The 26,177-nt window shown below is 45.0% G+C and overlaps 1 pseudogene; it reads right to left on the bottom strand.

The window, feature by feature from the left end:
* Nucleotides 1–17,652: 17,652 nt before the first annotated feature.
* Nucleotides 17,653–25,002, bottom strand: LOC147993060 (uncharacterized; annotated as a pseudogene).
* Between the last annotated feature and the right edge of the window lie 1,175 nt (nt 25,003–26,177).

Below are 26,177 nucleotides of genomic sequence, written 5' to 3'. Positions count from 1 at the left end.
GGCCGCCGCTGCTCGTGCTCGGTCGCGCTCTCAAGGTGCGGGTGTCGAAGGTCGGGGGAGGAAGAATGGTTGGGTAAATGCTACAGAGGTACGCAATGGTGACTTATTGTTGGAGTTTGGGGCCATGGCTCTATCCCAAGTCATTGTATGTCTTCATTTTGGAAGAGGGAATATCTGTAATGAACAGTTGTACGCATCATGTGGTAGCTTGGCCGGCCCTCCTGCTAACTTGATCCGGTCTATATTACTCTTTTTTTTTGTTTGGCTTATTCTAATGATAGTGTTATTGGCTGGGTTGCGTCATTTGAATTATTGGCTCTGTTTAGTCTCCAAAATTACTTAACAAAGTGGGGTGGTTTGCTGATGTGCCGCCCAAGTGTTAGTTTTTTCAGAATGTTCAACAAAAAAAGTGTTAGTTTTTTCAGACATAACGTGTTTGGTGGCGGAGTCGACTGTATGAGAAGTCTTTGCTCTGTGTTTTGCATCCATCGATACGGCACAGCTGCTGAACCCGTCCAGAAGACACCTACTACGGAGATAGTTTAAGTTTGCTTAATGCCGCTTGATTCAATAATGGAACCGCCGGCGAAGAGAGGAGGAGAGCGATCGAGCCCAACCAAAACGCGCACCCACCCACTAGGCCTCACTTGGAATGGGTGTAAATTACTCGTCAACACTTGTCTTTTTCCTAGATCGAAAACGAGGGGACCAGGTGTGTATTCTAAACCTGCGAGAAACAGAGCAGAAACGTGAATCCAAACAGGGCCTTAGGTTGGAACATCAGATGTGGCCTTGCCTGCCACAGATTAGTTTGAAGATGGCAAAGTGGAGTCCACCTGTTTCAAAAAATTGAAGTTCAACTTCAGTCCCGTTTAATTAATGATTGCTTGCAGATAACGGTACAGTTATATTAACCCAGCTAACGGTGTGCCGACGGGCGGCTTTCGTCTTCACGGCGAGACTCCGTACGGTTCATCCAACTGCGAGATCGGGATGACATGACTTTCGGTGAAAATCGCGCCGACTGCATTCATGGAGAATGATGGCGGCGTCTGTGACGTCGTTCCCTTCTCAAAGCATCTTTGTTGCAGGTTGCGGCAACACGCTCGGGATGCTCCGGGGGAACCCCTAGATCTGGGCCTCCCGGATCCGACGATGATGGCATCTCCCTCATGGGATATCGTTTTGGGGCATGAGCTGACCGGAAGAGTGGTGTCTCATCTACCGCAAGAACGACGACGGGTCTCGACGACGTGGCGCAGTGGAGTTCCGGCGACGGGTGCTTGTGGATGGATGCGTGCATGAGGGCGACACTGTCTGGCACTATGGTGGCGTCGACAATAGTACGGCTTGGCAAGGTGAATGCGTTGACCGTTCCGGAAGATGGGACTGCAGAAGATGGTGGCGGCACATCCAAAGCGCGTGCAGACGATGCCCGCTATGGGTCGGCCAGACCGGATGGTGCTCTCGGCCCGATGTGGGGCAGGTGTGAGGGCACTGGATTAGATTGTGCACCTTCATGCGGACCGGTCACATTATCAAGAGTGTAGGTGTTGCGACTTTGTTCGCCAGATAAGAGGCTTTGGGTTTATTCATGTATTTATATTGTTAGACTTGGTTGAATAATAATAAAGATAATTGTGTGCATCGACTGATGTAGACTCCGCTTTTTCGTGAAAAAATATTATTCAACTAACTTCTCTGCAAGAATTCAAAAAGACATAGAACAAGTTGCACAGACAATGCCTACTAACTTAATGGGTGGAATTTGGCACTGCAAAGTATATCTGTCTTCTGTGTTTTGTAGTTGTACACCTAGGCGACAGTGAAGTCGAAGGCAAGGAGGCACACCGAGGAGCAGGAGCCCTTGCTCCGCAGACTAGCCGGGGTGCAGACGGGCTGTCGGACGACGCGTTGGACCTCAGCGACGGATCCACATCCAGCTTCGATGATGATGACCCTCGGTGTCCGACACCTACACCGACGGCCAGAGCAGCACCGCCGACAGTCCTTACTACTTATATGCTTTCAGTAGTTATCCTCTCTGCACTTGACTACCCAGCATTTACCGCAGGCACGATAACTGGTACACCAGAGTTGCGTTCTTCCCGATCCCCTCGTACTAGGGAAAAGTCATCTAAATGCTCTACCGCCCACACCGGATATGCACAAGAACTGTCTCACAATGTTCTGAACCGAACGCATGTACCACATTAATGGGCAAACAACCCAACCATTGGAACCACCTACAACTCCAAGTGGCGAAGAGCCGACATCGACTTGCCAAACCTTTGGGGAAGATCAGCATGTTATCCCTAGAGTAACTCTTATCCGTTGAGTAGCCGTTTTGGCTCATACAAGGACGCTCTGCAGGAGTAACCCATTATCTTCTAGGTGGAATTGCCACGACGCCATTCTTCTTAGCGAGAATTATTGCAGTAGGATAGTGGCAATCATCATATATCACAGAAGCTGGATTATTCGGGTCAGATTTGGCCTAGAGGTTAACACTTCAAAAGAAACTTCTCTGAAATTACCTATATGTGGAATAGGGCGTGTTATCGATGTGAAGTGGATCCAAAAGGACCCCCTTGACATAATGGTTCGTTTACATATCTATCATAATCCTAATAATAAAGGGGCTATTGCTTCTGGCGGTACGTCATCAAAATTGCCCTCATAGTTGCAAAATATTACCCACTGACGTCACCTATAAGTGATTAAAAAAATTCACACAAGGGAATTCCCGCCTAGGCCGGCCCATGTAGTAGGAACCTTCTATATTCCACTTTGCGCGCTGCGAGAAGACACAACACGCATGTTTGGGCCGGCCCATGTTTGGGAGGCCTCTTTTCTTAATTTCTTTTTTTATTCTTCGATTTCCTTTTCATCTTCCTTTTTTCTACTTTAAATAATTTGGACTACAAAAAAGTTCTGAAAATTAAAATAATAAGAACTTTGGAATAAAATGTTTAATAGTTCATACAAAATTATCGATTCAGAAAATGATCACATTTTAAAAAAATAAGTTCGTGTATTAAAAAATGTTAATGAAACTGAACAAAATTTTGCCAATTCGAAAGATGTTCATGAATTAAAAAATATCCTAAAAAATCAAAAACTATTTGTGACTTACAAAATAGTTTACTGATTATTAAAATGTTTAATGATTCAAAAAATGATCAGGCATTTCAAAAAATGTTCGTTAAATGAAAAAAATGTTCGTTAGTTTAAAAACTTGTTCCAGCAATATTCCAAAAAAATTCATCGATTCTAGATTTTTTCGCCTATTCATGAAAATTATTTTACAAAATGCTAACAATTTTAAAAATTGTTTGCAAATAGTATAAAATGTTCTTGAATTCAAAAAATGTTCATGATTTTAGAAAATGTTCAAAAATCTGTATAAATGTTCAAGAATTTTAAAAAAAATCATGATTTCAGAAATGTTCATGAGTTTTAAAAAACATTCATGATTTTGAAAAATTGTTCATGATTTCGTGAAAATGAGATTGATAGTGTATCTCCGTGATGCAGCAAAATGTGGTCATGGCCATTGGAGATTATAGTTTTTTTCTCCCATTGCAATGCACGGGCCATTTTGCTAGTATTACAGAAGTGTGAAATCAAAGTTGGGGGTAAAATAGCCGAAAGGCATGGGAATAAAGGGATCATTTCCAAAATTTTGACTAGGCAAAATTTCCTTTTTCTTTTTGTTTGTTTCGAGGAAGATATCGTCCGATTCTCCTTCGATTGATTCTTTTCTAATTTAGATGTATGGATTCATGTGTCTACATACATAGATTATGTTCATTGATTAACGAAAATGTCGTAAGTGTTATACCAGACAAAAGTTCTATGCTCTATCAAAAATGTATCTTTCTCCTTACTGAGCAGCCCCATAAAACGAAATTGTATTCCAAATGGTATTGTTTTGTTTGAATGATTTACCATAGCTCTGAGAAAATAAATGCCAACTTCATTTTCTAATACCTTAAAAGCATTATTAGTATTAACACCCTGCAATATACCACTAGTTAATTAACCAAAATAAGTATAACCACTAATTATGTCTAAAAACATATTTGTAAAAGATTGCTTCTTAGTTTCAGATACACCAACAAAAATATAGTTATAATGTCTAATGTGTTAAACATTGTATGTAGCCTGAAATGGGTATCTGAATTATTCATGAGTGAAACAACAAGATGGGATGAAAATTTAATCAGGTACTTGTTCTATCACCATGATGCGGAGGAGATTCTAAATGTACGTATTCAGTCTGGAGGTGAGGGAGATCAAGTCTAAAGGACAGCAAGGGCGAGATAGGAACATCCAACACTATTGATAACGAGGAGAGGAGGATGTGGGACGTTATTTGGAAGGCCAAAGTCCCACAAAAAATAAGAATTTTTGCCTGGCGAGCCGCGTCCAATAGTTTGGCGACCCAGGTAAACAGAGTTGCTCATCACCAAACAATGCGAGATATGTGCACTATTTGTGGTGTGGAGGAAGAAAGTATTTTTCATGCCGTGGTGACTTGTCCTAAGGCGCGTGCATTCCGTTTTGCCATGAGAGATGTGTGGAATATTCCTGGAGAGGAGTTCTTCATATGTATGGGGCGGATTGGTTTCTTATTCTGCTTGACCAATTGGGGTCACCGGTTCGCGAGCAAGTTTTATTCATATTCTGGAGAGCTTGGCATCTGAGGAATGATCTGATCTTTGGAAGGGGGAAAGATTCATTATCTGCTTCTGCTATATTTGTGGAAAATTACTGGAAATCTTTTACGATGGCAAATGCATGTATAAGTTACCTGAGCAACAAAGGTAAGGGGGTGGTTGACAAGTGGAGGTATGTTACTCGACCCGCAATTGGTCATCAAGTTTGGGAGCCCACGGATCCTGAGTATATTAAGATTAATGTTGATGCAAGTTTTGTGGAGAGCATGAGATCTGCTGGTGTTGGAGTTGTTGTCAGGAATGACCTGGGCGAAGTATTGGTCTCATCATGTGATTTTATCCGCTCCTGTACTTGTGTGGATGAAGCGGAACTTCGTGCCTTCCTCGCCGGGTTATACATAGGTATCACACTTCACAAACCAATTATCCTGGAAACTGGTTGCGCTTTTGTTGCTTCTTTTCTGGCTAGAGATTCCATTGACAGGTCTCCTTTGGCGGATCTGAAAATGGAGGCGTTGAGCATATCAAAACTTATAAAGGATTTTAAGATCAGGAAGATTGATAGGCGGGCAAATAGGGTGGCGCACGAGATTGCAAAATTCAATTTTGACAGTAGATCCGATAGCCTCTTATGTAATAGTGTTCCGCCATGTGTAGATTAATATATGGGGGTTTTAAAAAAACATTGTATCTAGCCGGTACATGTATAAACCGTGGTCTCCAAGTATTAGGGACGTAGCGTGTTCTGTTTGTTCAGGTTGGGCGTTAGGATTGATCTTCTCGTTGTGTTTATTCTGTAGATAAGAGTTGATCAATCCTATCTCCTTTAACCTCCTCCCGATGTATATCTCTTCGGCCTTTTCTGCCTATATAACACGCGTCGCGTCCCTGCTCGATTGCATACACTTCCAGCCTTTCTCACATGGCATTAGAGCCTACCTCTTCCACATATCTATGTCATCCTCGTCCTCAAGCTCTACCATGGCTTCCTCCCTTGCTGCACTAGGTCACACCATTACCGAAAAGCTAGCTAGGGACAATTTTTGTGTGTGGAAGGCTCAAGTTCTCCCACACGTGTGTGCTGCTGGTCTCTTGGGCTACCTCGATGGAACCATGGCCGAGCCACCCGCTGTTTTGATCTCGGAGAGGTAAGTTGCAGGCGGGAAGAAGGAGCTCTCTTCTGCTCCGAACCTTGCCCATGCCCTCTGGTACAGGCAGGACCAGCAGGTCCTCACTTTTCTTCTTCCATCTTTGTCACGAGAGGTTCTTCTGCAGGTGCACTACATTTTCTCCTCCACTGGTGTCTGGATGGCCATCCTGCAGATGTTCGTATCCCAGTCCAGGGCACGTCACATCCAACTTCGTGGACAACTCGGCAACGCGAAGAAAGGAGACTTGTCTGCTGCCATCTACTTCTCCAAGATGAAGGGCTTCGTTGATGAACTGGCGGCGAACGGGAAACCTGTCGATGACGATGGTCTGGTCTCCTACATCTTGCAGGGGCTGGACTCGGATTACAATTCGTACGTCTCCACCCGCACCAGGACTGGTCAGCAGATCGGTCTCACGGAGCTCTACTCGCTGTTGATCACGGCAGAGGAGCGCCTCGACGCACAGAATGCGGTAACAGCAGCAGCTACTCCATCAACCATGCCTCCAAGGGCGGCCCCCGCAACAACTCTGGTCGTCCTACTGGTGGTAGCTATGGTGGGGGCGGCAACTCTAGGAACTTCTCCAACAATGGCGGTGTCCAATCTAAGGGGGGGTGAGAAGTGTCAGATTTGCAAACATGAAGGGCATGCTGCATGGCGCTGCTACAAACGTTTTGACAAGACCTTCAACCCTCCTCCCAATCGACAAGGTGGCGGCGGCAAGAAATCTGCAAACACTGCTGCTGCTCCCTATGGCGCCGATACCAAATGGTATCTCGACACCGGAGCTACTGATCATGTTGAACATATTTTAATACACACATTTAACTTCTTTTCAAATACAAGTTTAATTTTTTAATAAATGGTCAATAATTTTCTATACACATTTAACTTTTTTTGAAATACAAGTTCTAACTTTTTTTTAATATATGGTCAACAATTTTTGTATACGTATTTAACATTTTTCAAATACAAGTTTAACTTTTTTTAATACATGGTTAACTTTTTTTAATACACATTTATTATTTTGCAAGTACAAGTTTAACATTTTTTTATTACATGGTCAATAATTTTTTTCAAAATCTTGATTAACATTTTCCTTAAATACATAATCAACTTTTTCACACATATTGTAGATTTTTTGTATACATTTTTCATATAAATGGTTAGAATATTTGTAAGTGTAGACAAAAGTAAAGAATATATTTGTAATATACTCCTATATGGATAGAATATTTGTAAGTGTAGAAAAAAGTAAAAAAGGATGAAAATGAAATAAAAAGTGAAAAAATAGAAAAAATGAGGCAGTGGCCTCCCACACACTGGGCCGGCACATATGCTCGCGCCACTGCAAGTCGCTTTAGTTAGTCGCAAGCTTCTCTCATGTGACGGAGATATAGCCCCGACCCTTCCTAAGAAGTCAAAGGGACGTAACTTCTATTCTTTGCTGCAAATTTTGAGGTCCTCGAGCCACCACGCAAACAGTCCACCAATTCCTCTAGCATGTGTCGTGGTTCCTGAGAGCTCCTATAGGGTACCTTATGTGCCTGCTCACCTTCTAGCGCCTGTATGACGGTCGCCGTGGGCGGCCCAACAGCATGTGAACACAGCCGACGTTCACTACATTAGAATCGCACAGATTACAAGCACACTTTGACCATTCACTCTGACCTAGGACCATTGATCAGCAACCTTTGACCTTTGCCCGAGGACATGGAGCGTTGACCGTTGACTTAAAACAAAAAAAGAAAAAAAAATCGGGAATACACGAAATTGAAAAAATGTTTATGAATTTGACAAAAAGATCATGAATTCAAACAAAAGTTCACAAATTTGGAGAAGTTCATCAAAAGTTCATGAATTTTTAAAAAAACTCATCAATTTTTAAAAAACAATCACAAATTCAAAAAATATCACCTTATTTTGAAAAAGTTCAAGGATCAGTAAAGAGTTGATCAATTATGAAAAAATATCATCAACTTGAAAAAAGTTCATCAAATTTGAAAAGAAAATCATCATATTTCAAAGAAATTTAATCAATTCTAAAAATGTTCACAAATTTGAAAAAAAGTTCATCGATTTGAAAACAAAATCACAAATCTGGAAATATTTCATGTTTTTTTAAATATGCAAACAATTTATCCATTTTTTTTAAAAATCACGAGTTTGATTTTCTTTTAATGAATTTTGGTAAAAAGTTCACTATTTGAAGAAAAAATTCACACATTTAGCAAAGAGAAAAGAAAGAAAAATAAAAAAATTTAAAAAAAAGAAAAAGAAGAAACCGAACAAAACCGTTACAAGAAAAAACAGAACGAAACCGTTCAAAAAAGAGAAAAAAAAAAGAAAAAAGGTGTAAGTATGAAGAGCACGTTGTCTAGGATCAACCCAGGTCTCTCCACGAGGCCGCGCCTATATATTGGAGACACCGGCCAATCCTACCCGCCACGAAGATCAGATCGTATGAAGAGCATGTTGTCTGGGATCTACGCCACTCACCGGAGTTGGATCCGTCCACTGGGGTGCAACGGAGCAATCGAAGCTTCGAGGCAAGGCATAGGCGAGCATATCTCTGACGATATGGTGGGCCATCAGGCCGAAGCAGGGGGCGTGCTGCGATGATTCGAGCGGCAGGTGTCGCAGGGATGATGTAGCGGTGGCGTTGCGACAACGGAACTACGCCGAACGGTGGGCAGACGGTTGGTCGGTCGCCGCCACACGCTATTCACGGGGGTCAGGTGGGACGTGGTGTGTAGCCGGTGTTGCATTGCAGCACGGTCTCCGTTGCAATGTTCTATCGCAAGCGAGTGGACGCACGTTGCTTTGGTGCACATGGATCCTACGGTTGGGATGCACTTGATCGGACGATTCTGGAGGCGGCTTAACCCTGTACGTAACAAATCAATTGGCTAATTTGTAGGGAACGTGATCAGAAGCTGACATGATCGAACCGCCTATTTTACAGAGCTAGCGTATACATGTGTGTTTTTCCTGTGCGTACTGAAGCTTCTTTTTTTTCTTTATTAAACAATAAAGGAGTGTACAAAAAACCGAAGAGCAAAGCAGCAGAGAAAGAAAACAGCATCCAAGTGTATAAAAGCTAAATATTAGCATGATTTCTCGCAAAAAAATAAAAACACACACGAGCATGATTTTTTTTCGACAAAGGAAATATATTAATATCGCGGTGATATCAATTACACCTAGCCTCTGCAACAACGCAATGTCGTAAAGACATTACGGATGCACACAGCCAAAATACAAAAAGAAGAAGAAGAAGAAGAAGAAAGAAAGATCCCGTTATAGTGATGAATTCTTTGTAGCTGCAGCACGAACCACCATCAGGACAACGCCCGAAGTCCAAATTCTCCAAAAGCGACGCCTTCAAGAAGGAAACAGTGCACACACACACGAGCGTGATAGGCGTTGACCATCTCTCTTTTCCATCTTTCCAGATGAATATGCATTTTTCTCTAGTCTGTGGTATAGAAAAAAAGAGTTGGGCCTGGTCGGCAGTGGGCTGGGCCTGTATCATCAAATTGAGTCCAGTGAGTCCAGTACGCACATGGCTCGTCGTCTTCGCAAATTCCCCAAATCACGCGCAACACGACGCCGGCGAGCCGGCGGGAATCTTCCCCCACCCTTGACTTCCTCCCGCTTCCTCGAATTCTTTCACCTCCGGTCCACCGCCATCCTCTCGCCCTAGCGCCACCATGGAGCTCGAGCGGAGGAGGTCGACGTGCGGCGACCGGAGATGACGAGGAAGAGAGAGGTCACCGGCGACGCGTGGGCACCGCACGGCGGGGCGGGAGGACACCACTCGGGTAAGACGATGTATTGCCACTGTCATATGTTTCAGGCTTTCTTCGGCATGGTTAGCTGCCTGTTAAGTGTTACTAGCAGAGTAGAGTAGTTCGCTGACAGGCAAACTAGCAACAGACTTCAGGTGTTTAGGCATGCTCAACAAACAAGTACAGCAGCACCTATCACGCTCACCAGGAACGAATGAATACAAGCCACTAACATACAAGTTGTACAATCATCTGTATCTGTCTCTCTGGTAAAAAATACTACAAAACTAGTACAGTGATCAAAGCAGGAAAAAGAAAACTATGCAAACTAAGCACAAAGTATACTAGGGACTTGACTCTGACAGGCGACACGGGCATGAGGGCGACTAGGGCGACACGGGCGACGCCTGTGGCGTCCACCGCGGGCGTACCTCCGGCGACCATCTCCGGCGTGGGGCACGTCGGTGGGAGGTTCTGGGCCCTCGCGGATTCTGATGAGGAGGACGAAGACGACGGGGACTGCGCCGGACGCTCACCGGAAGTGTACTCGCCGATGCCGTCGTCGGTGATCTGCGAGGCGTTCGGTCCCGGGTATTCGGAAGAGGAAGTGGCCACGATTGTTGATGGCGTTGTGCCGATTGATGATCCGGCGCTGCAAGGATTGGGGGCAGAGGACAAGGTCGAGATCGTTCGACGCATGGTTCATCGACGGACGGCGATAGCTGCGATCCGGCCATGGAAGGGGCCTATTCCTAAGGTACATCTTCCAAAACCCATCTTGTCTGATTTCATTACAGAGGGATCGTGGAAAGTAGTGAAGAGGAAGAAGAATCGGCGAACGCCGGCGGCGCAGGCGCCGGCGCCGGCGATCGACCGAGCGAGCGTGATCCGAGCGAAGCGGATCTCACGTTTGAATTTTTTGCTGCGCGCTGATGGGCTTGAACCGGTGGGCTGCTGTGAGGGCCCGTCCGCATTTAGGCCGTTGGGCCAGGGAAATATGACCGAGGATGGGCCGGGATTAGCAGGGTTTCAGACCCAGGCAAAACCGGCCACCGACGAAGGGGCTGCGGAGGCTCAAGTGCATGTGATCGCATCGGATCGTGTGTTATCTCATGCACACTCGGTCTCTCTCGGCCGATACGTAGATTCTACTAGGGTTCGCCGCCGCGGTCAGGTTGGCTTTCCCTCTGCTGTGATCCGACGTGTGAGGCGGGGGCTCCAAGATTGCCACGGCGTTCCGACGGTAGCCGGCGAGGATGTCATGCCGCCCAAGGCCCCGCCGCTGGCCAAGGGTCCGCCGCCGGCGAAGCCACCTGCGAGGGCTGCTCCGGGTGGTCCGACTACGACTGTGCTGGCATCGGCTGCGGCTACGGCGCCTGCGCAGGCTGCGACTCCTACAGCCAGGGCTGCGGCGCCGCCGCCGCCTGGGGCCGCACCACCTCAGACGCAGCGCCCATGGCCTAGACAGATGGCTGCCGGGCGGGTAGGAGCTGCTAATGGTGCTGCGGGCTGCGGGTCGGGTGCGTTTGCGGGTGACAGCCGCAACCCTCCCCGTGGTCAGTGGGGTGACGATGGATACGACGCTTACGGTCAAGGTCTTCATCGAGGTTCGTCGTCCACCGTTGGTGGGCGGGGCTATGGTTGGACGGATCACGGGGCTGCCGGTCGAGGATTTCAAGGACCTCCGGGGAATTTTGTTGAGGGGGCGGTTGGCCTGAGTCATTTCCGGGGCCGCTACCGCGGTGGTCGTGGCGGTCATCGCCGCTATCCTCCGCGTAACTTGCCCGGTGCCACAGGTTCGGACACCACAGAGATGTCCACTGATGACGCTGGTCTCACTCAGGCGGCGGTGGAGACGGTTCGGGCACTCGCCGATGTGACAGTCCCGGCGACCATGCAACCTGATGATGCTGATTCTGACAAAGGTTCGGAAAAGGCCGGGGGTGACAAGCTGTCCAAGTGGGCGGCTAAGAAGAAGAAATTGATCTGTTTCCGGCGCGGTGAGACGGGTCACTTTATGGTTGATTGCTCTGCTGAGTTATGTGATATTTGTCGGAAACCCAAGCATGTAGCGGCTGAGTGTCCGCTTCTTCTAGGCCCCAAAACGACACTTAATATTTATGGGCTCTGCTGTTCTGAGTTGATGTTCTTTGAGTCACCAAGTGTGGCTCCGGTGGCTCCTGTCATTGAAACTTCCTTCCCCGGGGTGGTTAAGGTGGTTAATGGACCTCTCACTGAAGCCCAGATTATTCAGCAGTTGCGGGAGTTGGCTCCGGGGAATTTTAACTGGTCCTTGATGAAGCTTTCAGATCAGACTTTTAAAGTGGACTTTCCTTCTAAGGAGGATTAGAAGAGAATTCTCAAGTTTGGCATGAGTAGAGTTACAGGCACAAGTTTTGTGCTACAGTTTGATGAGTGGAAAAAGAAAGAGCCTCAGGGCACGCCACTGACTCAGATCTGGGTGCGTTTTCTGGGGGCGCCATCTGAGCCCTTGGATTACTTTTTGGTCACATGGAGCCTAGGATCCTTGCTCGGTAAGACGGAGAAGGTAGATATGCCCTTCACACGTGCTCACGGTGTGGCGCGTTTGCTGGTTAGTGTGGCTAACATCGAGTTCTTGCCGGAGGTGGTCAGATGGTGTCACGAGGGTATTGCTTATATGTTGAATGTCGAGTATGAGGACCCTAATCTGTTTCAGGAATTTGAGGAGGTACACCATATGGACACTACTGAGGGGGGAGGTGCTCCTGGGAACCATGGTGATAGCGCACATAATGATGGTGACGGGGCTTCCAGGCCTGCGGATTCGTCTAAGGCAGGAGAGTCTGCTCAGGGGAAATCGTCGAGTTCGGTCCCGTCCAACATGTTGCAACTTGGTTCCGTAGGAGCTTTCTCAACGCCTCCTCATCTCTGGAGTGATCGTGTGGACATGGATGACCCGTCGGAACATTTACCGCCGGCCATCACGGAGATTGACTCGGTCTTGTGTGTCGATGGACCGGGAGGACTCACTGGACAGGAGGTTCATGCCACTCCTCCTGCATCGCCGTTGACTAGGCTGGAGGTGACGGCCACACTGGACGGCTCGGCGGATATGGGCGGGCGGGAGGCTCGGCCTTCTGCTGCGCCTGATGCACCTGCTTCGATGGGGCCAATGGCCTGTGCGGAGGCTATGGCCTCCCCGGGGGCTCTGGCGGCCTCGGGTGTAAACGCGGGCAGGAGGCCCGCACACCCATCCCTCCCTCCATGGCGATGCCTTCCCCTATGGCGGAGTTGGTGCCATCAGAGGCGGTGCCAGCTTTCTTGGGAGGGTCGGCCGCTGGACGCGGTCAGGGGCCAATTACCGCTTCTCCAGCCAGACCTGTCCCTACGGCGGGCGCGGCGCTCATCTCCACGTCACCGCGCGCGGGCGGGGGTGTGGCTGGGCAGGTGGCCGCCGGCTCTTCGGGCCCCGTTGTGAGGGGAGGGCTGGGTGATGCGGCCATCTCACCGGCTGTTGGGGGACGGGCAGGAGGCCTTTCCCCTAGCAGAGCTTCACGCGAGGAGGTCATCGCCTTTGGCGGTATCCCGGATCCTGTCTCCCAGGGGAGGCGGATCAGCGGGAGGCTGCAGGGGCAGCCGGACGTTGATGACATGCAGCTCAGATGCGCTTTGAGGGCTGCCAAGTTGCATGACGTCGAGATCTCCACTGTCTGTTAATAAGTCGAATTCCATTTTGCATTTTACTGATGATGAAATTATTCATAATGCAAATCAAGTAGGAGTTTCACTTGGTAATAATGATCTTGAAATATCCAAGTCGGTTAATGACATTCTTGATTTGGAAGCTGAACGTGCGGTAGATATGATTCGTCACATTGCTGCCGTCAAACCAATGAACGACTCGGAGATAGATGCGCTGGGGGTTAAGGTTCTTGATGGCCTGTGTGCTGATCTTGACCCTGCATTACTTGAGACAGAGGAGGACACCAATCCTGAGACGTCTCTTCATGTAGATGAGCCCTTAGTGCTAGAAGCAGAGAATGAGTGCGGTGATCAGGCTGATGGTCACATTAAGCCAAAACGGACGTGGAAATGGAAGGTCTATCCAGTCTCGGCAGCGCGTAGGAGTGCTCGGATCCGTGCTGCCAAAAAATTTCATGATGAATTATGAGAGGCATTTTCTGGAATAGCAGAGGTCTTAGAGACTTGGCTAAAAGGAGGTTTCTAGCGGATGCTTCTCTTGAACATCACTTAGATTTTATTGCTTTGTCTGAGACTGGAAGAAGCAATTTCACTTCTCAATTTCTTGCAACTTTGTCTGGGGGGTCGATTTTGATTGGCATTGCCTCCCCCCTCGAGGAAGATCCGGTGGGGTTCTACTTGGGGTCAAGTACGAAACGTTGGAAGTTCGGAGTGTTGTAATGGGAGAGTTCGCTGTCAAGTTTCGAGTTAGAACTAAGGCAGATGGGTTTGATTAGGCCCTGGTGGCAGTTTACGGAGCTGCGCAGCCCGAGCTCAAGCTAGACTTTTTGGCGGATATGGTACGTATTTGTGGTAACGAACAACTTCCTCTCTTAGTGGGGGGGGGGGATTTCAACATTCTCTGTAGAAAAGAGGAAAAGAATAATGACAATTTTGACGGCCGATGGTCGTTTATGTTCAACACTATTATCAAAAGCTTGGATCTCAGGGAGATTGAGCTATTGGGTAGGAAATTCACTTGGGCTAATTCGTTACCGGTTCCAACATTTGAGAAACTTGACCGTGTGCTAGCAAGTGTCGAATGGGAACAAAAGTTTCCTCTGGTAACTGTGCAGGCATTGACACGAGGTGTCTTGGATCATACGCCGTTACTAGTCGACTCTGAAGTTCAAACTTTTGTGGGCAATAAGAACATTTTCTCCTTTGAACTTGCCTGGTTTGAAAGAGAAGGGTTCCTTGAGTTGTTAGCTCGGGAGTGGGCTCAGGCCTCAGGAGGAAGGACGCCTATCGAGCGATGGCAATGCAAGATTCGTCATCTCCGAAGGTTCCTTCTTGGTTGGGCTAAGCACACGCATGGAATTTATAAGGCGGAGAAGGAGAGACTTCTTCTACTTATTCAAAACCTTGAAGTTAAAGCAGAAGCATCTATCTTGGATTCCAATGAGCTGGAAACAAAGATAGAGGCGGAGATGCAACTTAAGAAGCTTCTTCGCGAGGAGGAATTGAAGTGGGCGTTGCGAGCTAAGATTCGCAAAATAGTAGAAGGCGAGGATAATACTCAATTCTTTCATATGATTGCTAATGGGAAGCATCGTAAGAAGAGAATTTTCTAACTAGAAAAAGACGAAGGGACGATAGTTGGTCAAGACAATCTCAAAGTTTACATTACCAATTATTATAAGCAGTTGTTTGGCCCCCCGGAAGAGACTTTTGTGACGTTAGATGAGTCTAGAGTTGAGGATGTGCCTCAACTTGAGACTGCCGAGAATGAGATCCTGATGGCTCCTTTCTTAGAGAAAGAGGTGTTTGAGGCAATTACACAAATGGAGAATAATAAGGCCCCAGGACCGGATGGGTTTCCGGCGGAGTTCTACAAAAAGTGCTGGCATTTTATCAAGGGAGATTTGATGCCCATGTTTCAGGAATTTTTTGAGGGTTAGCTTCAGTTGTTTAAGCTGAATTTTGGGACGATTACTCTTCTTCCTAAGAAGACAGAGGCTGTCCGCATTGAGCAGTTCAGGCCTATATGTCTGCTCAATGTGAGTTTCATAATCTTCACCAAGGTCGGGACGAACAGACTTACGCAGATTGCGCACTCTGTAGTTCATCCGTCACAGGCTGCTTTCATGCCTAATAGAAACATTCTTGAAGGGGTTATTGTCTTGCATGAAACGCTTCATGAGATCCACTCCAAAAAAACTTGATGGCGTAGTTTTTAAAGTGGATTTTGAAAAAGCATATGATAAAGTTAAGTGGCCTTTCCTTCAACAAGCTTTACGTATGAAAGGTTTTGATCCGGCCTGGAGAAACCAGATTGATTCCTTTACGCAAAAAGGGAGTGTCGGGATTAAGGTGAATGATGACATAGGTCACTATTTCCAAACACACAAGGGCCTAAGGCAAGGAGACCCTATGTCACCGATCTTGTTTAACATAGTGGCTGATATGCTGACTATTTTAATAGGTCGGGCAAAGGACGCAGGGCAGGTAGGTGGCCTGGTTCCTCAGCTAGTTGACGGTGGGATTTCCATTCTTCAGTATGCTGATGATACTATCATCTTTATGGAGCACGACTTGGCAAAAGCTAGAAACATGAAGCTGCTGTTATGTTTATTTGAACAATTGTCTGGGCTCAAAATCAACTTCCACAAGAGCGAATTGTTTTGCTTTGGAAGAGCAAATGATGACCAGGAGACGTATCAGCAATTGTTCGGATGTGAATTGGGCTCATTACCGTTTACGTACTTAGGTATACCCATTCATCATTGTAAGTTGACTAACATTGAGTGGAAATGCATCGAGGATCGTTTTGAAAAGAAACTGAGATGTTGGAAAGGGAAGCTCATGTCGTACGGAGGACGATTGATTCTGATTAATTCGGTCCTTACCAGTATGCCTATGTTTCTCCTATCTTTTTTCATGGTTCCAGTGGGCGTCAGGAAAAGGTTAGATTTCTACCGATCTCGATTCTTTTGGCAGAATGATGAGCTTAAACGAAAGTATAGGCTTGCTAAGTGGGATATTATCTATAGGCCGAAGGACCAAGGAGGTCTAGGTATTGAAAATCTGGAAGTCAAAAACATATGTCTCCTTAGCAAGTGGCTATTTAAGTTGTCATCTGAGACGGAGCACTGAAAACCTTGGCTCAGGTGAATGTGAGGCCTTACGACTCACCCTTTTGGAAGGGTTTGATGAGAGTTAAACAACTCTTTTTCAACAAGACAAAATTTATTGTCGGGAATGGTGCCACTACGAGGTTTTGGGAGGATACGTGGCTTGGGGAGACGCCCCTAGCACTTCAATATCCTACATTGTACAACATTGTCCGACGTAGAGAAGCCTACGTTGCAAATGTTTTACAATCTGTTCCCCTCAATATTAGTTTTCGACGGACGTTAGTTGGAAATCGTTGGGAGGCTTGGCTCCATCTCGTTAGACGTTTAATGGAAGTCCGGCTGTCTCAGCAGCCAGATCAGTTGCATTGGAAACTTACTAAGAACGGTGTGTTCTCTGTCAAATCAATGTATCTGGATGTAATTAACTCTAGCGTCATCCCGACCACGTTGCACATTTGGAAAGTTAAGGTTCCCTTACGAATCAAAGTGTTTGTGGTTTGTGCATAAACAAGTCATTTTGACTAAGGATAACCTTGTAAAACGCAATTGGGTGGGCTCGTCTAGGTGTAGCTTTTGCGATCATAACGAAAATATCAAACACCTCTTTCTTGATTGTCCGTTGGCTAAAATTTTGTGGCGGTCGATTCATATTGAGTTCAATATTAATCAGCCCACTTCTATCAATATGCTATTTGGAACATGGCTTGATGGGGTTGATTCTGATACTGCAACACACATTCGGGTTGGCGTTTGTGCTTTATTGTGGGCAGTATGGAACTGCAGAAATGATTTAGTCTTTAACAGATCAACAAACATTCACTTTTTGCAGGTTATCTTCAGGGCCACGGCGTTCATCCGTATGTGGTCGCTACTCACTCCGACGGAGGCCAGGGAGCGTTCGGTTACTGCGTCTACCCGATGGGAGATGGTAGTTCGGGATATTTTCAACCGGTTTGGATGGCGGTCATGTAATAGGATAGGCATGTAGTGCTCCTATTTATTTGCCAGCCGGTTGTGGCTTTGGGTCTTACCTCTTTTTGAGCTTTTGTTTATGTCTGCACGATGACCTTTCGAGACTTTGTTACTGGATTATTGTTTTAATAATATGAGCCGTATGCATCTCTCTGATGCAGAGGCTGGGGTAAACCCCCTTTTCGAAAAGAAAAAAAAGCACAAAGTATAAAGGACTAGGTTGAGAGCTTCAATACTATGTAACACTAGTAAAGATTTATGGGACAGAGTAGAACAGAACACTAGTACGGGTGATGACCTGCAGCCTCAGAGTTCCATGCATGCTGCACATCTTGCAAAACTCTGCTCCTCCTTCAACTCTCTGAAATTAACATCACCCACCACAAAATGTTGTAGGTTGATTCAGGCCTGGGACCTAGTACGTGTCTGAAATACTCTGCAAAATGGATAATAACAATTCTTTGATTAGCTTGGATATTCTAGTTCATGGGAATGATAAGCGTGTATTATACATAAGGATTTTTTTTAGATCACGTACGAATGATTCCAAGTGCACATTTTTTTGTTTAGTTCAGATCTCCTAATAATGATTCCAAGTGTAGTGCACTGTCTAATGCTGCAAACAAATCCCCTAGTCGGTTACCGTGTCTATCTATAGTCTTTACACTGGTAGCGGGCCGGTGGCAGCTTATCGCTAGTTGTACTCTAAAAATCAAAGCATTCACCTTCTTCTATTATTATGTTTTGCATAAACGAGATGTTTTAAACAAAAGGAAAATTGCAAAGCAATATACACGAATATCTAGACAATTAGGCGTGAAAATACCCTAAGAGATGCAGGACATAATGTATCACACTCTAACATCAAGAGAAGAAGAAAGAGTAAGCAAAGCATTGCAAGATATGATTAAGATGACAGAGAACGTGGCAGGAGGACGCATATATACCTTGTTTTCTATGTGCGCCAGCTTCATCTTGTTCTCCTCTAATTCAAACCATTCACATAGTCCAGGGCACGCAATTATCCTTAATTCTTGGAGGTTAGTGAGTTGATGCATTCCCTCAGGAAAAGACTTGATATGTTTACATCCATCGATTCGAAGTTTCCTGAGGGAGGTGGGCAGGAGACATACCATTTCTTGGTTGTGATTGAGCTTCATCTTTCCCTCCTCTGGTTCAGCAACCACGTGCTCTAATGCATTGCACCAAGTCAATTGTATTTCCTGGAGGCTGGTGAGCTGTTGTATGCTTGCCGGCAAAGACCTCAAGCCATCACTGCTATGTATGTAAAGTTCCTTGAGAGAGGTTAATTCGCCTAGCCAATGTGATACTGATATGCTTTTAAAGCAAGCCACCAGTGTTAGTGATTCAAGCTTTGTTAGTTGCCTCATGCTCTCACACACCTCCTTTACACTATTGATACTCATTATAACCAGTTTCTTTAGGGATGGGAGCTCGCTCAACCATATTGGCAGTTCTTCCATGTGTTGGTCTTCTAGGCATAGTTTCTCCAAAGAGGATAGTAGTTGGATGATATCTGGTGAGCCGGTTAGATCACCACAATTGGCAATAGACAAAGAAGGGAGTCCAGAGAAGTGTCGAAGCAACCTCCACTCATGCAGTGGCACCTTACAGTCTCTAACTGACAAACAAGTAGCTACTGTAGAAGAAGAGGAGGAAGCACTAGTGTGTGACTCAATGCACTCATCCCATGATGATAACACATTATCACTGCTTGATATGTACCAGTCCTTAGATTTAGGCAGAGGCCCTTTCATCCTTAGCATGGGGCAACCATGTATTTCTACTTCTGTTAACACATTATCACTTCCAGATTTGCCATATCTCTGAGAACCAGTGAGTTCAGGTTTGGTAGTTGGCCCACTACCCAGCCTGGAAAGATGACACTGTTATAACCACTTATCTCCAATTTACTCAGTGTGCTTGGAGGCACTAGTTTTTCTAGCAACATTTCGTCATCCACAAATCTGTCAACACCTTGAGTCCACTTCAGTTTCAACTCCCGAATGCTTTGCTTTGCCATTAATTTTATACTATGTGCCTCTCCCGCGGACTTCACATTTTCAAGTTTACTTATCTCCAGCTCAAAAGGATCCGTTGGCTTTAGCAGGACAAGATTGCTGCTAGATCCATCAGCAGCAGCACGCACCACAAAGTGTGGTAATGATATGGTGATGGCACCGAGCTGAGGTATTCCCCAAAGACAGTCACAACCGTTTAAATAAATAAATTTCAAACTACTAATTGCACATATATTTTCTGGTAACATTACCAAGCCAGAATTTGAGAGGTCCAATGTATGCAGCTTCGTCAGGCTACAAATACTTTCAGGCATTCTTACGATATGATAATTTCCAGACAAGTCCAAGTGCTCTAGATTTGAGAGATCAATTCTGCATATCTGGTTGATGAGAATGTCCAAGGTTTTCTCAGACATATAACTGAATCGAGTGGTATCGTCCGAGGAATCTACTGGTATGTTTCTTAGTCGAGATAGATTCAAATACCGGAGCTTTGTCAGATCATATGGCAGCGAACTGAGGTGTGTCTCTTTTAAATTCAAATATTGCAGACTGGTGAGACCAACCAAAGCTTCATGTACACAATCAACCATCCCACAGTATGATAAATCAAGGTGGACCAAACTTTTTAGGCTGCCAAAAACTCTGGGCAGTTTTTTCAAATTTTGCCAACCGTATAACTTTATGTACTTGAGTTGAGTGAGTCTGCCCAGCGATTCAGGGAGTTTTTTTACTTCACAATGCCATGAAGATAAGTTCAAATACTTGAGTTTGGTGAGGGCGCCCAAAAATTCTGCTTCTTCACAACATCGAAGATATGAGTTGTGTGATAAGTTCAAATATTGTAGTTTGGATAGGCCACCCAGAGCTTCTGGTATGTGTCCAATATTTGGGCAGTATGATAAGTTCAAATACTCTAGTTGTGTGAGGCCCTCCAAGAACGCTGATATTCCTTCAACAGATGAGCAACCTGATAAATCCAAATGCACCAACTGTTGTAGCCTCCTGAATGATTCTGGCAGTTTTGTAATTCCAGAACAACTTGACAAATCAAGATACAATAGACCCTTAATTTCTCCAATTGACTCTGGTAGAGCTAATATTGTAGGAGATCCATGAAGGTTCAGGTAAATCAATTTTGACAGCTTAGTGATACTGTCTGGAATCTTTGCATCTTGGACTCTTGGAGTGTTAAGATATCTTAATTGCTTCAGGTCACCAATACAGTATGCCAGCTTATGTATGGTGCACTCACTTAAGTCCAAGACACGCAAATACTTGGTAGATGAAAATGCAGCATCATGAAGTTCATATTTTTGTCACAATCCATAAAACGCAATGCTCTTATCTTGGATAAGTCTGATCCCAATGGCTTGCTACAATTATCTAGCAATGCATAGTGGTAGCGGCTTCCTTCAGCATTATTGATATTGCCAACAAAAATAATTTCATCCTCCATGACAGATCTTGCTAAATCATGTACCAGGTCATGCATGGTCAACAATATAACATCTTCGTCATATAGCTCAAAAATCTGCAACAAAATCATTCAGCAGTGTCATACTTTTGGATTTATTTATATTTAAAAAATTATGACTTCATTCCTTAAATCTAAACCACTTTATGCGTCAATTCCTTTATTAAATGCTAAATTTTATTTTTGGTCCCCTGCTATTTCCCAAGTTTAGATTTGGTCTTTAAGATCTAAACTAGACAATCATGAACTTTGAGTCACAAGCCCATACGAATTTCTTCTCTCAAACATTGCAAAATCATATTCAATGACATGGCGGTTCTTTTGCGCCAGTGTCTGCCAGTTAAACATGATTCTACTTCAAAATATATATATTTGAATTTCAAGGAAACTGGGGAAGGAAATAACTATTTGATAAAATTCAGAAGAAGAAAAAAAATACTGCGAACACTAATGCAACAGAAGCACAAAAAAACAAGAAAATGTAGGAAAATGAAAACCCAGCAGCGCCTTCCTTCATCCTCGCCTATCAACGAGAAAGACGAGGGGGTTGCAGTTCATCGTCTCCCACCTACCTATGTAGGCAGGTGGTAGCTGCAACATGCAGCCTGCTTCACCAGATCCGGCGGCAGCAACCACAATTTTTCAGTCTCTCACTAGTACGGGACAACCTATCACATAAGATACATCACCAGCAATTTTGACGAAACCGGTGGTGATAGCTGCCATGGCTCATTAAAGATGGGATATCACTGGTTTCAGAAGATATGCTTATAATTATACGTACGAACTTATTCTTAGTTATACAGAAACGTGTATTTGACCATTTTGTGCGAAAGGATTTACAGCAATCCTTTGGTAATGTGAGCTCGCTAGCAGGAATATTATTATTACTTTTGGCTGCTGGAAGATGGCTAGCGATTGGCTTGGTTGACCGTCCCACCTACGGGCTAGAAATCCACATCACGGGCTGGTGCAAAACCGCTAGTCATGAGATTCAGCATAGGCGGGTGAGCCACGTCTGAAGTCTGATGAATGTGGTCATTGGGGGGCTATTATGTCCACGTGTGTTAGCTCGAGCTATTTCTGTACCGCGAGTACTGGTGGCTGGCAAAACCGCTACTATACTGTACTATCTCTGTAACTTAATATAAGACGTTTTTGGCACTATAATAATATCAAAAAATGTCTTACATTAATTTGCGCAGGGAGTATGTCTGAAACGGTTCCGTATTTTGTGATGGGACTGTTTGGTTTGCATGTATACCAGGGGTGATTCACCATGATGGTTTCCAAGACCGCATCAGATGGGTGTTTTAGTCCTGAATAGCTATTACTGCTATTCAGTGAACCGAAATATGGTGGTGTATATTTTACGATTAATGTAGTAAAAAAACTGATTCTAAAAGAACATCAAAAAAAGAACAGGGAGATTAACTTATCGCACCAAGTTATCATGCTAGTTGCAGTAAGCCCAATAGCATGTGTAAGTAAGAGACTGTTTATGCAAATGCATATGCCACATGTGGATGCAAACTAAAGACCTCGGGGTGGGCATTTCTTACAATAGGATATTACGATTTTCCCACCGGCCTTAGTACTCCCTCAGATCCATACTTGTTGCTGCTTTAGTTCAACTTTATACTTGATCAGAGGGAGTACTTACTAATGTGTACTCTTTGTTTAAGTATAGCATGCTGCAGTAAAACCAATAATTGAATATTCTAGGGATGTGTTGGGTTGCATTTGTTCGCATCAATCGTTGAGATATTGTCAAGAAGTTATTTGGAAAAGTTGTACTGTAAGCAATGATTATGTGATGTACTCAAAATCATTCTTGGGGATTTTAGAATTATACTATAGTTTCAATATCTGTCAGCTTGTGTACTTTAACAACTATACTTGAGTTAATTACCTTACACCAGTTCCAACAGACTAATGAAAAGAAATCGTAAAAGGTATGAATAAACTCACAGATGGGGACTTGAAAGGATCAAGAAAAGAGAGGCCCAAAAGCTGACTAATGTATCTCTGGCCGAGCTCCCAGGAAGTGAAACCAAGAGAAACCCACTGATGAACAAGATCATCTTTAAGTATCTTATGACCTTTTGGAAATATTGCACAATAGGCAAAGCATAGCTTCAGATACGAAGGCAAAACACTATAGCTTAACTTCAGTGATGCAAGCACTTGTGTAGAAGATGTATCTTCCAAAGAAGGTGCAGTCCAGATATTACTATCTCTCACTGATTCCCATTGACCAGACTTCATAGATTGCAACGTGTGTCCAAGTGATTTAGCTGCTAAAGCCACACCCGCACACTTCATTGCAATGACCTTGCCTATTTCCACCAATTGTTCTTTGTCACCTCTAGATTCAAATGCACTCTTTTGCTTTATAATAGACCAACACATATCATCAGTCAAGGGTGCTAATTTGTATGGTTGGATGGTAGACATCTTCTTTGCAATACCTTCACTCCGTGTGGTTGCTATAACAACCACCTTACTGCTCTCCCCAACTTTTAACATATCTTTCAGTTCTTCCAACTGAGATATGTTGTCTTCCCACAGGTCATCCAAAACAATCAGAATCTTCTTGTTGGCAAGGAGCTTTTCAAGGGAATTATGGATCATCTGCTTTCCAGTGTACCCACTCTCTTTATCTTTCTCTGATAGTTGTGATATTATAGAGTTCCCAATTTTGATCAAATTAAATGTCTGAGACACGTAAACCCACACTTGAGAGTATTCATTGAATTGGGAACTATTGTAAACCATTTTTGCCAAGGTTGTCTTGCCAAGGCCTCCAATGCCATATATAGGAAGGATTGTGATATCCTTTGTCATGCTCTCAGATAAAGAAGCCAATATTATATCTCTCTCCTCAGTCCTCCCAGTGATTTCTGTCTCCAGGGTTGATGATGTTTCCCGTATATCAGTCACCTTTGGCTCATTGGCATTAGTGTGGTCTGTTAACTTGAATTCCTTGTGTTGATCTGTTATGACCTTCAGGTCATCCTTCATGTTCTTCATCCTATTGGCCATTGTAATGTTGGGGCCAATTGTGAGACAAGGGATCATGTTCGCCAAATATTTTTTGAAGGAGAACTGCAAGACAGTTGCTTTGTTAGTAAAATACAAAATGGCCAGCACCCAACAGAAAATTTTGTTAAAACATAAGAGGCAAATCCTCTTATTTCTAAGAACCTCCGACTGTAAGGGCCAAGGTTAAGACCACCTTTAATGATGTGCTGAGAACTGGAGCTAGAACAAAATGGTATGGAGATGTTTCAGATGCCTGACCCGAAGGCTGAGGCCTATCAAAACCATGTCTAGTTCATCCAAGGATCTGGTGCCCAAATTATTATTGTGGAGACTGGATAACAGATTACCAAGTGTTGTAAAGATGTAGGCATGTTTATTAGCTGTGTGCATCCTAGCTATGAAGAGGCAGAGTGTGTGCTCATTGTGTTTGTATCTGCTTGATATTTCATTTTGAGTCAATAAAAACCATTATTTGTCAAAAAAAGGGTTGGCGAAGATGTTCACAATCATAGAGCCAAGATCAAGCCAAACAATCTACTAGCAGATTCAATAGCTTAGTATGTTTAACTAATTATTTACAAATTGTTTTCGAATACCTATATGGCAGCTCATTTTGTAGCCAAGCAAGCTACCGCTCAGCTCATCTGGAGGCAGCAGATGTAAAGCACTTGTTTCTCAAAAAGAGAAGAGTAGCATACTCACAAATTAAAGAACTGTGTCAATTTACTGCACAAATGCGTACCTTGCGCGCAGACGGCTGGGCGATGGCCTGTGTGTCTGCTTCGAACTCATCAATCATGTCAGAGACCTCATACAAGAAGTCCTTGAGCCGCTTCAGCCAAAGACCCGTCAGTTCGTCTGTGATGGACTGCCTCTCCGCGACCTTGAGCACTACCTTGACAGACTCCAGCGCCATCTTCATCTTTTTGAGGTCCTTGTCCAAATTCATCTGCAGCGCGATCTGACCTCCGATCAGAGAACCAATCTGGTCACCCACCACCTTGAGGATGGCAGCAGCAAGCATGCCGCCGAGCGCCGCCATGGCCGCCGCTGCTCGTGCTCGGTCGCGCTCTCAAGGTGCGGGTGTCGAAGGTCGGGGGAGGAAGAATGGTGGGGTAAATGCTACTGAGGTATGCAATGGTGACTTATTGTTGGAGTTTGGGGCCATGGCTCTATCCCAAGTCGTTGTATGTCTTCATTTTGGAAGAGGGAATATCTGTAGTGAACAGTTGTACGCATCATGTGGTAGCTTGGCCGGCCCTCCTGCTAACTTGATCCGGTCTATATTACTCTTTTTTTTGTTTGGCTTATTCTAATGATAGTGTTATTGGCTGGGTTGCGTCATTTGAATTATTGGCTCTGTTTAGTCTCCAAAATTACTTAACAAAGTGGAGAGCGATCGAGCCCAACCAAAACGCGCACCCACCCACTAGGCCTCACTTGGAATGGGTGTAAATTACTCGTCAACACTTGTCTTTTTCCTAGATCGAAAACGAGGGGACCAGGTGTGTATTCTAAACCTGCGAGAAACAGAGCAGAAACGTGAATCCAAACAGGGCCTTAGGTTGGAACATCAGATGTGGCCTTGCCTGCCACAGATTAGTTTGAAGATGGCAAAGTGGAGTCCACCTGTTTCAAAAAATTGAAGTTCAACTTCAGTCCCGTTTAATTAATGATTGCTTGCAGATAACGGTATAGTTATATTAACCCAGCTAACGGTGTGCCGACAGGCGGCTTTCGTCTTCACGGCGAGACTCCGTACGGTTCATCCACCTGCGAGATCGGGATGACACGACTTTCGGTGAAAATCGCGCCGACTGCATTCAAGGAGAATGATGGCGGCGTCTGTGACGTTGTTCCCTTCTCAAAGCATCTTTGTTGCAGGTTGCGGCAACACGCTCGGGATGCTCCGGGGGAACCCCTAGATCTGGGCCTCCCGGATCCGACGATGATGGCATCTCCCTCATGGGATATCGTTTTGGGGCATGAGCTGACCAGAAGAGCGGTGTCTCATCTACCGCAAGAACGACGATGGGTCTCAACGACGTGGCGCAGTGGAGTTCCGGCGACGGGTGCGTGTGGATGGATGCGTGCATGAGGGCGACACTGTCTGGCACTATGGTGGCGTCGACAATAGTACGGCTTGGCAAGGTGAATGCGTTGACCGTTCCGGAAGATGGGACCGCAGAAGATGGTGGCGGCACATCCAAAGCGCGC

Source organism: Triticum urartu, chromosome 1A, assembly GCF_056163025.1.
Source record: "Triticum urartu cultivar PI428250 chromosome 1A, HENAU_Tu73, whole genome shotgun sequence".
Lineage (NCBI taxonomy): Eukaryota > Viridiplantae > Streptophyta > Magnoliopsida > Poales > Poaceae > Triticum > Triticum urartu.
The sequence above is the reverse complement of the archived record's forward strand: the minus strand, read 5'-3'. Positions and strand labels throughout refer to the sequence as shown.